This window comes from Garra rufa, chromosome 2 (assembly GCF_049309525.1).
Source record: "Garra rufa chromosome 2, GarRuf1.0, whole genome shotgun sequence".
Lineage (NCBI taxonomy): Eukaryota > Metazoa > Chordata > Actinopteri > Cypriniformes > Cyprinidae > Garra > Garra rufa.
This window is the reverse complement of record NC_133362.1, coordinates 18,388,736-18,401,543: the sequence shown is the minus strand read 5'-3', so window position 1 is coordinate 18,401,543 and position 12,808 is coordinate 18,388,736. Positions and strand designations below refer to the sequence as shown.

At 35.3% G+C, this 12,808-nt stretch overlaps 1 protein-coding gene and 1 long non-coding RNA gene across 2 annotated transcripts in view; one reads left to right on the top strand and one right to left on the bottom strand.

The window, feature by feature from the left end:
- Nucleotides 1-6,058, bottom strand: LOC141325254 (uncharacterized). Its single transcript, XR_012353759.1, has 3 exons — nt 5,855-6,058; nt 5,518-5,579; nt 1-4,578 (listed from the first exon to the last, which is right to left on the bottom strand). It is a non-coding gene; the product is annotated as an uncharacterized lncRNA (long non-coding RNA).
- A 1,429-nt stretch (nt 6,059-7,487) lies between these two features.
- The window catches only part of tmem39b (transmembrane protein 39B), a 16,839-nt gene continuing 11,518 nt past the window's right edge, over nt 7,488-12,808 (top strand). Inside the window, exon 1 of the mRNA XM_073833807.1 lies at nt 7,488-7,632. The gene's annotated coding sequence lies outside the window, so the exon portion shown is untranslated. The remainder of the gene's footprint in view (nt 7,633-12,808) is intronic.

The window sequence follows — 12,808 nt, the reverse complement described above, 5'->3', positions numbered from 1 at the left end:
TTTATGATTGGCACCATGCTGCTTTTTTATTGCTAAAATTTAATATTTTTTGTACAAAATCATGCGGGGCGCATCCGTAGTGCATAGATCAGACTAAGCATAGAGTTTCACATTCAGAGGCAAAATCAGCAACACAATTCAGGTCAGCAAAGCATATAAACATATGTTCTGCACTATTTGCATTAAACATGAATAAGAACTTATTCCATTTAAATTCACAATTGTTGCTTTTGCTAAAACTTACTGTATCTTGCCTCTTGAATCACAGACATTTTCAAAATACAATATTCAAATCCAAAAAAAGTAACATCTTTTAATGAATACATCTGTGAACAATTTACAGTAGCGATAAACCTTTGGGATTTCATGCATTTGAAAAGAAAGTCACAACATTGGTCCACTTATAGATTTATCACATTTCTGCATAAATATGTTCAAGCAAAGCTTTATTATTGCATGCAGCACAAAACATTTCGTATCCACTTCTACCATGCATTAGCAATGTTTTTTTGCACTCTTATTATAAAAATACTAGTTAAATCCCAATGGATCTTTTCCGTTTTTTGAATGTATTGTGGTAAATTGTTTACCCAGGATTCACTGAGACTGAATGAATCATCAGAGTGTCACAAACTGCTACCAGAACACTGCTCATATTGCTTTTAATGAAAATAAGCTGTAAATACACACAGCTTATGTGCGTTCCACAATGGTTTGTATGTAAACATGCACGGTCAATATAGAGCGTAAGCCCTGCATATATATATATATATATATATATATTTACTACCAATCAACTTACTTCCACCAGTCAAACCCTCTGTGCTACTTTTACATATTTATTTGGTGTCAATGAATGATGCTGTTCTATACTATGAAATATGAGCAATGGGATGTTCTAGATCAAACACTTACCACTGTCACAAATATGCTACAGATTTCTATTTCACAAACACCACTGAACTATTCCCACACTATAATTCATGCATAAACTGATTATTGCTTCTAAACTTTGAACTTAATACACATCATGGCTTGCATATTTGAGTATATTTAAAAATATAGTTTGCATTCCAGTCATTGAGGTATTTATCTACATTACAATGCTTTGATAATTGCTTTATGCCACTTAATATACTACATGTTACTTTAGAGTTTCTGCTACTAGGAAAAAAACTACCCACAGCTCTAGTCTGAGACAACATTACCTGATGGAGAATGCAATATTAGAGGTATGAATACAAACACAGTTCTAGGTTACCCTTTCTAATCAGGACGAGAATACTCCTTCGTGTCTGTTTTGTTTCCATGAAAAGGAATTATCTTCAAACAGGCATGAGCTTAAACACCTGTAATATCTTCTAAGCCACCAAGCCCAATTTTATGCCCGTCAGGGACTGTCTGAGACAACTATTTTGGGTTCAGAACTTCATTTTGCACAGTACAAACTAGGACAAACTCACACAGTGCTTATGAAACATATATATGTATTTCAACATGGCTAGCCGCATGTCAACACCAACCGCCATTTTTCTAATCCTCAGCATGCTACAACACATTATTCTTAACTAATAGTGATTACTTGTGAATAAACAACTGCGTTTGTCGATTAAAAACTAAAACGAAGTGAAAATGACTTGCCTAGTCGCCTCTTAATCAAAATCGACCAAGATGTGGATGCTGCATCCATGGTGGTTACTAACTAAATCTTTATCTGCCTAATTTTATACTCTAAACGACTTTATTATAGCATATACTGAATGTCACTACGACTATTAAACTCAGCAAGCATCGCTACCGTACATGCATGGCCATGTTTATGCTGGCACTACAAATCCCGCCACCCTAAAGCAAGCGGATGAAACTATACATCATTTAATGGAAGACATTGGTGATTTTGTTGTTTTTGCGAACAACTTGTCACTTGTTTGTACAATATACATATTCATCTCAAAACAAGACAAAGGAAAGAAACGAATATTGCACATTTCCCACACTGAGGCCTCACTACTCGTTCTCCCACGAAACACCGTATTTCTACCACTCCATATGATAGAAACTACTGTACAAACAAAACTAAAACTGGGTACATTTTCTCTGCACAGATGAAGTTAAATTCCTATGTTCACAGTGCACTGTAGCTGAGGACCGAGCACAGGCTGTGTCAGATACCTAGAGACCAACTTGCCGTGATCTATTTGAGATGATACATTAAAACATTCTATTTTTGACTATCTAAAAACTATTTAAAAACAGTGTGACCAGGACCTAACATTTAACCATTCTACTGCCTTTCGTCAGGCCTAATGAGGATAACAACTATGAGAATGTTACTGGATGAATATGACACATTTATTTCACTCTGTATGTCCTGGAAAACATGTAGGACAAATAGATGCTGGCAGACAAACCTTTAGAATAATTATTTATTTAATTTAGTTTTTATGCTCAGCAAGGCTACATTTAATTAATTAGAAATACAGTAATATTGTGAAATCATATTAAATTTCAAATAACTGTTTTCTATTTTAATATATAAAATATATTATATTTAATATATAAAATGTAATTTATTCCCATAATAGCAAAACTGAATTTTCACATGATCCTTCAGGACACAATCTAATGTGAGATTTGGCACTCAAGAAACATTTCTTATTTTTATCTATGTTGAAAAAGGTTTTGCTTCTTAATATTTTTATGGAAACTGTGACAGGCTTCCTTTTAAAAGTTAATTTAAAAGTTAAGAGAAGTATGATTTCAAAATAGAAAGAAATTCATACTTTTTTTCAGCAAGAATGCCTTAAATTGATCAAAAGTGACAGTAAAGAAAAAAAATATGTATTTAAAAAAAACATTGTTCAATTAACTTTCTACTAATCAAAGAATTCTGTTAAAAATATCTCACAAAAAAGTCTCCATAAAATTATTTCAACATTAATAACAATAATGAAAGATCATGTGACTGTTAAAAAATAAATAAGGACTAAATTACATTTTAACCCTTTAACTGTCACCCCCATTTTTGAACCTTAAAGTGCACTATCCAAACTTAAATTGTTCTGATTCATGATCAAAATGAGAAAATGTTAGAAAAAGTACCAATTTGATGGTAATGCAATGTCAGATTTTAAAAGTATCAATTTATATATAATTTATGATCATTTCTAAAACACAAACAAACAAAAAAAGGTCAGAACTCCTGTTATGAAGTTATTTGAGGTGCACTCTTGTCATAAATTTATGTATTACTGTTCCTACATAATTTGTAACAAAAAACAGTGGTAAAATATCTATTTAGGCATCTTATACCTTTCCAACGATATAGTTTGTCATTATTAGAATAGAATTTAATTTACTTTAGTGAAGTAAACTTAAGCGTCCTTCTGAGGGGGACGGGTGACAGTTAAAAGGTTTAAAAAATTTTAAATAGAAAACATTTATTTTAAATCATAATAATACTTCAAAATATTACTGTTTTTACTGTATTTTTGATCAAATAAATGCAGCCTTGCTGAGCTGAAGAAACTTCTCTCAAAAATAGCTAAAAAATTGAATTATTTCAATAGTTTGGCTGCCATTGTCCAATCAGTGAACTGTAAGGTCTCTACACAATTTGTATGACATTCCCAAACCTATTAAGAAAATAATGTACATGAAGCGAAAAAGAATCATGCTCACTCCTCTTCTAACTGATTTCCAAACCATTTGACAGACAATGACTCTATTTACATCACTGTGAGAAAAGCATGCGAGTATAGTTTGATCTGAGTGCTCGCTGTGTGGGTCTGAGCTGTGGTAACTTCTGAGGTAGTAAAATAATTATATTTCATTATGTCCTGCATCTCATTAGCACCCCACCCCCACTAGAAAGGTTCAACTGTGGAATTTATAAAGCTTATGCTCGGGTCAGTGTGCCACTGTCTGTCTTGGTTTGTCAGTACAAGTACATAGAAAACATGAAAGCTTGGTTAATGGTTTTGAGAAAGCACCAATATGAGTTCTGAATCAATAGAACAGCTATCTGTCTACAGTTTGTTGTCTCAGAAGTTACATTTTCAACCATTTTCAAAACTAAATAAATGACTAAGTAGTGCTTTACTTGTAGGTTTAAAGCTAAGCCATGGAAATAGACAATTGAAAGACAGGAGCTGTTAAAAAGAGACGTGTCTAGGCACTTAATCTGCAGATAATAAAATTGTTAAATGAAGCCGTTTCATCTTGCTTGCATGATTTAGTCTTTAAATGTGCATTTGTTTTACCTGCAAAGCAAGTGCGCTGTCAATATTTCCATTTTCACTTTTTTTTTAACACAATCTGCGACCATATAAATACATCACTGGATTTATTTCTAACAAATATGACCATATAGTGGTTCTGTACTGTGGCACAATTGTTTTACAGTATTTCTATGGATAAAAACAACTTCAGTTGTCATCTCCAAAGTGCAGAGATGATATGTTCATAGACCAGTGACAGTTGGTATGCTGAACAAACACTTCCCTGAAACAACGCTGGAGGAAGGTCAACTTATCGGGATGGAGAGCAGTTTGAAGAACATAGACATGACGGTCTCATCTGCATAGAATGGGCATATGAAACAGGTCAGATAAAGCAAAGAGGTAGGGCTGGGTTGACAATGGTGTGTTTTCATTATGCGTCATCAATCTGCCATTTTGGCGGTACTGAAAGTAAACAATGCCACTGAACTAAATGAAACTTGCATATTTTGATGATTACTGCTGCTGAAAATGGTCATGTTTTGGGCTGTACTAATCGGCTGGACCGGAAAAAAAAAACATTTGGTGTACTATGGACTGTCAAAAGCTATAACAAATCAAGGAGAAGTCTGCAAAAAACTGTCTGAGGAACAAAAGGTGTTTGTGGCTGGCCAAACTAAACCAGGATTACCAGGGCAAAAATCTTGAAAACATTTGTGCTTGTTCTTATCATTTCCATTCAGGCAGGTAAAATATAATTAGGCTTATATCTTAATTAATACTGCTAGCCTAGTACATATCTTTACCACCTATTAACTTTAGTTTGTCAAAACATTGCATCCTTTTTTCTGCTTACTAAGTCCTTCTCTATATAATTTGGCAGCTTCCACACATTTTTTTGGTTGACATGGTTTAGACAGCAGAAATGAACAAAACAACATATTCAGTAGTACATTAACCCTGTAATGCTGTTGTTTACGTCCGAGTATCGCCAATAAAGCTGTGCATAGGGGCAACTGACCAAATTGTAACGTAAGTGCAAACCCTCTATAGCTAAAAATAAATAGCACTTCAGTTAAAAAAAGTTTGGACTGCATAGTTTACAGTAGTAGCTGAGAGAGATTTTGGGGGAAAAGGGTAATCTATATCATGTACTGTACATGACATATATCCAAATTAACTAAAATCAGAATTGAAACAAGAGATGGTGAATCTGAATCAATTTGTAAAATCAGTGTCAATACCCAGCCCTACAAGGAAGTATCTTGTCTTATTTTTTTTGCACAAACTGACCTACCTGGTCATGAGTTCCTTTCCGGGCTATTCCTTTCTTTTCCTTGATATGACATATGAAGGGCACTGTTGTGATAAGACAAAGCAGGTTCATTAAGATCTACATTCTCATTTAACAATATAGTTCTTAGTTCTAGAGTACTTGTAAATAGAAAGGACAAAGTGCTTAAAAGAACTATGAAAATGTATATTAATACACAATCAAATAATGTGCATCTCCACTCCTGCACAATGCATGACCATCTACCGAGTGACGCAAGTGCTGGAATGCGAAACTGCAACACAAAGATTAGACAAAGACAAGCGGCTGGAGTACATGTCAACACTTATCGTGCACTTACCGTCTTCGGTGATCTCGTGCTGGTTTCGAAGCGAGTGAACTGGAACTAAAAGTCATCTCCATCATACTCGGCGGTTGGAGTACAACGGGCCAGGCTCGGAGATGTTCGCTGAGCCTGGCCCCGCTGCGCTGCTGCGGCGATGGACTGCGCGCTACGCCATTTCGGTCCCGTGTGCTGCTGCTGCTGCTGCTGCTGCTACTGCAGCGCTCTTCCGGCGCGCACCCGTGCGCATTGGTGTCTGCGCTCTGATTGGGCAGCCGAGCGGTCATTCAGACAAACAACACCCGCCCTCTTGGACAGACACCCTGGGGTACTTCTATACTCTTTGCCAGGGTACAGGTGAAGAGAGAAAGGCTGAAAAAACCGCCACTGGAAATCAAAAACACAATAAGAAGACAATGCGAAAAAACACAAATGTATTATTTTGTTAATGAATATTTAGGAAAAATAGCTTTAAAGTCTCTTATGCTCACCAAGGTCAAATCTGGCCTTATCTGATGAAAAATACAATAAAAAAAATAGTAATATCGTTAAATATAATTGCAATATAAAACTGTTTTTTATATTAAAATGTAATTTATTCTTGTGATGGCAGAGCTTAATTTTCAATAGCCATTGCTCCAGTCATGATCCTTCAGAAAAAAATTCAAATACACTGATTTGATGCTCAAGATGCATTTCTTGTTATTATTAATTTTGAAAACGGCTTAATGTTTTTTTCAGGATTTTTTGATGAAGACATTTTTTTTAAATGCATTTGTTTGATATTTCAATATTTTTTACATTTAATTTATTTGAGTTTCTGTAAATGTTGTAGGATGATATAAAAAGTGACTTTACAGTGTCTTTGCTCAATAAAGTATTACTTTCTTCTAGATCTATCTATCTATCTATCTATCTATCTATCTATCTATCTATCTATCTATCTATCTATCTATCTATCTATCTATCATCTATCATCTATCTATCTATATTACATTTGATTTCTGTTTTAAACTATTGAAGCTTTTACAACTACTTCACATTTTAATTTAATTTATTTGTGTTTTTGGAAATGTTATAGGATGACAAAAAGTTACTTTTTCAGTTTTAATGTGTAAATAAAATATTAATTTATTTTTCATAAATATTACTTACCAGAAACTTTTGAACAATGACGTATGTGTGTGGAATTTAGCTACAATTATTATAATAATATTTAAATAATACAAGATATTGACATGAGTATTTTGTGTGGAGGGAGATTTATTTAACTGTTTTGCATATACATGAGGACAGATTACGTATTTGAATAAATGAATGACTGTATTATTACAACACAACGTGTGGAATGCAAATAGATTAACAAAATAAATATTTAATAGCCTGGCAATTGTTTTATTGCACTAGCCTACTGAATAAAAATGTTAACCTGTTGTTATGGCTTGACTCAGTGCTATTTTGTTTTCTACAAGAAAATACTTTCAATAATGTGCATAAAACACTGCAAGCAATCACCTTTCCAAACCGGTTCTGTGTAATGTATGTGCCTGAGGGCAGCCACATGATGTGCTTTGATCTCACACACATTGAAGACGCAATCACGCACGCTTGCCTCCTCCCCCCTGTGCTCTGCGCGTGCGTGCGTCTGCGGTACAACATCAACAGAATGAGCTCTCCTCGTTTACTGTCAGAAATTAAACAAACCCAAGTAGTTCATTTTCTGTCTAAGTACTGAGTGCGTTTCAACCTAAATCTCACAGTCGACGTATCTGGACTAAACACCGAGGTTTAAACTGGTAAGAGACATTTATTCCGCGATTTCTTGATATTAGATTATGTGCAAATGCAACAGTGCTAGGCCGCAGTCTTATATTCGAGCATGCATGTATTGCTTATGGGCGTTAAGATACAAACAGACTCGAATAATGTTCTAAAGGCAGTTTGGTTTTCAAAACCAAAAGCTACATGTCTTGCAGTCTACGCGTTTAACAACAACGCTTCCGCAAAAGTTGGCTATCAATAAAGGCAGGGCTACCAGACACCACAGCGGCCAGGAACGATTATTCTTTATTTTAAACAGGATACAAAATTCTTTAAAAACCAACCATAACAGAAATGCATTGTTTTGGCTTGTTATAGTGAGACGCGTTTGTGGCACGTGTGTTGGCAAGCCAGTTGTGCTGCATGCTTGTGGGTCTTCTTTGTCAGTGTCCTGTGCATGAGACCAGTGGTGATGGAGCTTTATATGCTTGACTGTGTTTGCATGAGTTTTACAAAGAGTCATAAAATGACAAAACATAATGCAGTCAGTCTCAGTTGAAACCGTTTTGATTTGGTAAGTGTAAAAGGCATTTTAGGCATCTTCAGGTTAGATATAAAGTCCAGGCATAGTAAAACGTATCTGAGCCTGCACATGCTTGTGACAATAAGCTCTTTTCACTGGTTTGACAATTGCTGTCATAAAAGCCTTTACAATGCATCTAATAAGAAAGCTATCAACCCTTAAAGTCGGCTCGAAGCACAAGTGAAAGTTACCTACAGTTCCTATATGAGGCATTTTAGGAAGAGCTTACAAACATAACATACAATTACAATTACATACAAACATACAATTGGTCAATTCATTTGGTGCAAAACCAGCAGTGTTGATAACTTACAGTAACATTGTGTTAGAACTGGATAGGATCTAAAAACAAACACATTTTCTTTAAAACATGCCCAGACATCACAAATGTGATATTGCAGCATATGGGTCTACACCAAAAAAATCGGCAATTCTCTGTAATTTGTCATGCAGCCCTAGTACAACTACATTTTGCACACTAGTGTCACAATTTGGTCAGTTGCCCTGGGGTGCGCTGCCCTATTGGTGATACTCTGATGTAAACAAAAGCATTGATTGTGTGTTAATGTACCACTGAATACATTGTTCTGCTAATTTATGCTGTCTAAACCACGGAAAAAAATATTTGGAAGCCTCTAAATCATATGGAGAAGGACTTAGTAAGCAGGAAAGGGCGCAATATTTTGACAAACCAAAGATAATAGGTGGTTAAGATACATACGAGCAGCACTAATTAAGATATTAGCCTAATATTTTACCTACCTGACCGGACATGATACGAACAAACACAAAAAAAATTCTGGCCCTGGAAATTCTGGTTTAGTTTTTGGCAAACCACAAACACCTTTTGTACCTCAGACAGTTTTTTGACTCTTCTTCTTGATTTGTTATAACTTTTGGCAGTCTATAGTACTCCAAATGTTTTTCCCGGTCTGACCGATTAGTATATGACACTAATTGAACATGACAATAATCAGGAAAATACACGAGTTTCATTTGGTTCAGTGCCACAAATATGGCTGATTGAAGACACGTTGTGAAAACACTCTATTGCTGGAATGACAATTAGCTAAACATGATTTTACTTGTAATAACATAGTATGGTGTCTTTACAGTGTCCATGAAAAGATACCATGGTATGTGAATTATTTCAGCACTGGATCTGTTTGGACAGGATTAGCCGACTCAGAAACCTATAATCATAGCCTGACAAGCCAGACCCTCATAAATGTAGGGTCTGGGAACTCTCCATAGACAGGGCTCAACCGGAGGGGTGGGATAAATGGTTGTCTTTCAAACTCCCTCTCCACGCAATAGGATAGGGCTTCAACCAATCAGAGCAACGAAGAAGGTGACGTAGTCAGAGCGACGAAGATTTTTAACTAGGGATGCTCATATTGACCGTTTAACCGTTAACCGACAGTAAGAATTTTAACCGATTATTACTATCAGTTAAACGGTTTAAAAGGGTTTTTTTCTATTCTTTTTTTTTTTTAACGTTTGCTGCATGGTGAAAGAAATAATGCTATTTGTAAGTTATCTGTTTACTCACGCGCGCGTGTCGACACGTGCAGTGTGGCTGTACAGACATATTTCGCTTCACCTTTACTTAGTAAACAGATGTAGTATATGCAACTCAATGGCAAGAGGCGATATTGGGTTATTAGAGAGTGAATCCGTGAGTGAATGTATTCAAATTCTGAATGAATTATAGTCTAGAAAGTGCGCAATAGGCGCTCCCGTTACAATCACTGGAAAGCTATCACTCATCTTAGAGTAGTTCATCGCAATCTCATAAAGTTATTAAAAAGTAATAAAATAACCTTTACACTGCACAATTAATCTCTTATTTATATAATGCCAACACTTTCTTTGTTTTAATAAGAGAGTTCGTGAAAGTGTAGTTTCAGCAAAACTGAAACCGGCACTTTGGTTGGTGAGTGGATTGTAACATAGCCTCCTCTGATTGGCCACAGTGATAATCAAATCAACATACATGTCTGTGATTGGCTATTGCTGAACGCTGTAAAACACGCGCTTCTCCTCACGCATATGACAGTGGATGGAAGTCCCGAACCGCAAATTGAAAGGGTTTTTGTGATGGTGTTTTTTTCGCGGATCTAAGAGTTAACAGGCAGCGGTCCTGCCTATCCGTACAGCATGTGGACATGTTAAAAACTAGGCACACTGAGGTATTGGCTGGCCTGCTATATATTTTTATGTCCGACGAGAAGAATAAGACCGGTACAGTTCTTCAAAGCGCATAAAAGGATTCAGTGTGTTTTAGTTTTGTCATCTTAATTAGGTAGTTATTTAATTTATACATATTTAGTGTAGGCCTATTTATATTATTCTTTTTTTTCATTCAGATTTTCTCTGTTCTCAGAACCGCTGCTGATGCGTGATAATTTAAGTTATATGTCAATACAGTTTTTTATGTTGCACTGTATGCTGCTGTTTGCACGTTAAAATAAAACATTTGCTTGTATTTTTAATGTATCATCACAGATACTCGTGCATTCTATTTTTATTTTAAACTAATTTATTATTCAAATTTTATCAGTTAACGGTTAATGTTCGGATAACGAGCAGCGGTTGTCGGTCAGGAAAATTAACCGAAATGAGCATCCCTATTTTTAACGAAAACCGGTGCAGTCTGTCAGCCAAATAATGGACATAGATTTGCACCAGACCTTTAAAAGTAACCAAAAACATGCACAGACAAATCCAAATTACACCCTGCGGCTCATGACGATACATTAGGGCTGGGCGATTCTTTCGATTTTTTCGATTAATTCGAATTTACGTTTTGAGACGATTTAATTTTTTTATTAAATCGAGGTATCGCGATTTTTTTAAATATATGTATGTATGTATGTATGTATGTATTCAGAACGGAAAACAACGCGTTTTGAGATGAAGACAATGGCGAATTATTTGCATATCAGGGCTCTAGAGTCGGACTATAACACTATTGCCTGATTTTGCTCTATTTCGTTGTCAGAAGTAATCTGAAACAAGTCACAGCTGAGCCGCTGCGCATCTCCACTCAAACACAGTGGTATTTAGTTTATGAATGAACGTGCGTTTTTAAACGAATCTAGTGAAATGATTCCATTTTCCATTCATAAAGAGTCGCTTGCTTTATTCTTGAATGAACCATCCGTTCAAACGAATCAAATGAATGAAATGATTCAGTAATTAAATCAGTGTCTTACCACCACCTGCTGGCAGATCGTTTCAGTTTTTTAAATCATTTAATATTTCTGTGTTTAAAATTGTATATTTTTGTATACGATATAAGTGCAAGAGAAAAGCATGGCAATATATATTTTCCTCCCATCTCATATTTATTTGTCTTACAAACATTTACTGTGTCTGGTATGATAAGAATGGGGCCTGGTGGAAAGCGATCACTGATGCAGTTGCAATGTATATTTGCAAAATATATGGTGCCCATATATATTGTGGAAAAGCTGGGGTTTCTTTACATGCTAAAAGAAGTAGGGGTGAAAAAATCGATTTAAATCGTAAATCAGATTTTTGTGAAAAAATCGGGGATTTTATTTTTAGGCCATATCGCCCAGCCCTACGATACATTGATGTCCTAAGACACGAAATGATCGGTTTTTGCAAGAAGCTGGACAGTATTTATATAATTTTTTACCTTTGATACACAGCCACGTCCTTCTGTCATGAGCACTTGAGTTTAGCATTTGACTCGTTACATATGAACGCGCTCTTCCGTAGTATACGCAAAAGCTGCAAGGGGAAATCTGTGAAAAGTCCCGGATGAGTTTGCGCAAGCAAACGTAATCTTTTAGCTTTAAATCACTTTGAACAATCAGTTTCGTTTACATGTAACGAGCCTTATGCTAAACTCGTGCTCTGGGGTCCGTTCTTCGTACGTCGCTAACTCAGTTAGCTGGATTTGATTGTTGTGGATTTGTCCTGATCTTGGATTGTTTCGTTCTTTGATACGCATCTCGGACTTGCAGGTTTATTTCATGTAAACAGGATTTAGGCTGCGCTCCTGGCGGGTTATGATTGGTTGAAATGGCGAGGTCACATCTGATTGGTTAAAGAGCACGACTGACGCGGACTGACTCACGTGGGAAAAGAAAAGTATCTTGCAAGAAAGTGTAGAAAATAATTACGACAATTCACACACGAATGATGACCACAGCCACACACATTTTATATACATATATATATATATATATATATATATATATATATATATATATACACACACTACCGTTCAAAAATGTGGGGTCAGTACATTTTTTTAAGAAATTAATACTTTTATTCACCAAGGATGTATTAAGTTAATAATTAAAAAATTATTAAAAGTTAATAATAAATAATTTACATTGTTATATAAAATATATATTTTGAATAAACACTGTACTTTTAAAACTTGTTATTCATGAAAGAATCCTGGAAAAAAATTCAGAGGTTCCAAAAATTATTTGGCAGCACAACTGTTGATATTATCCAACATTGATCATTCTAATAATAAATCAGCATATTAGAATGATTTCTGAAGGATCATGTGACACTTAAGACTGGAGTAACAGCTGATAAAAATTCAGCTTTGCATCACAGGAATAAATTCTGTTTTAAAG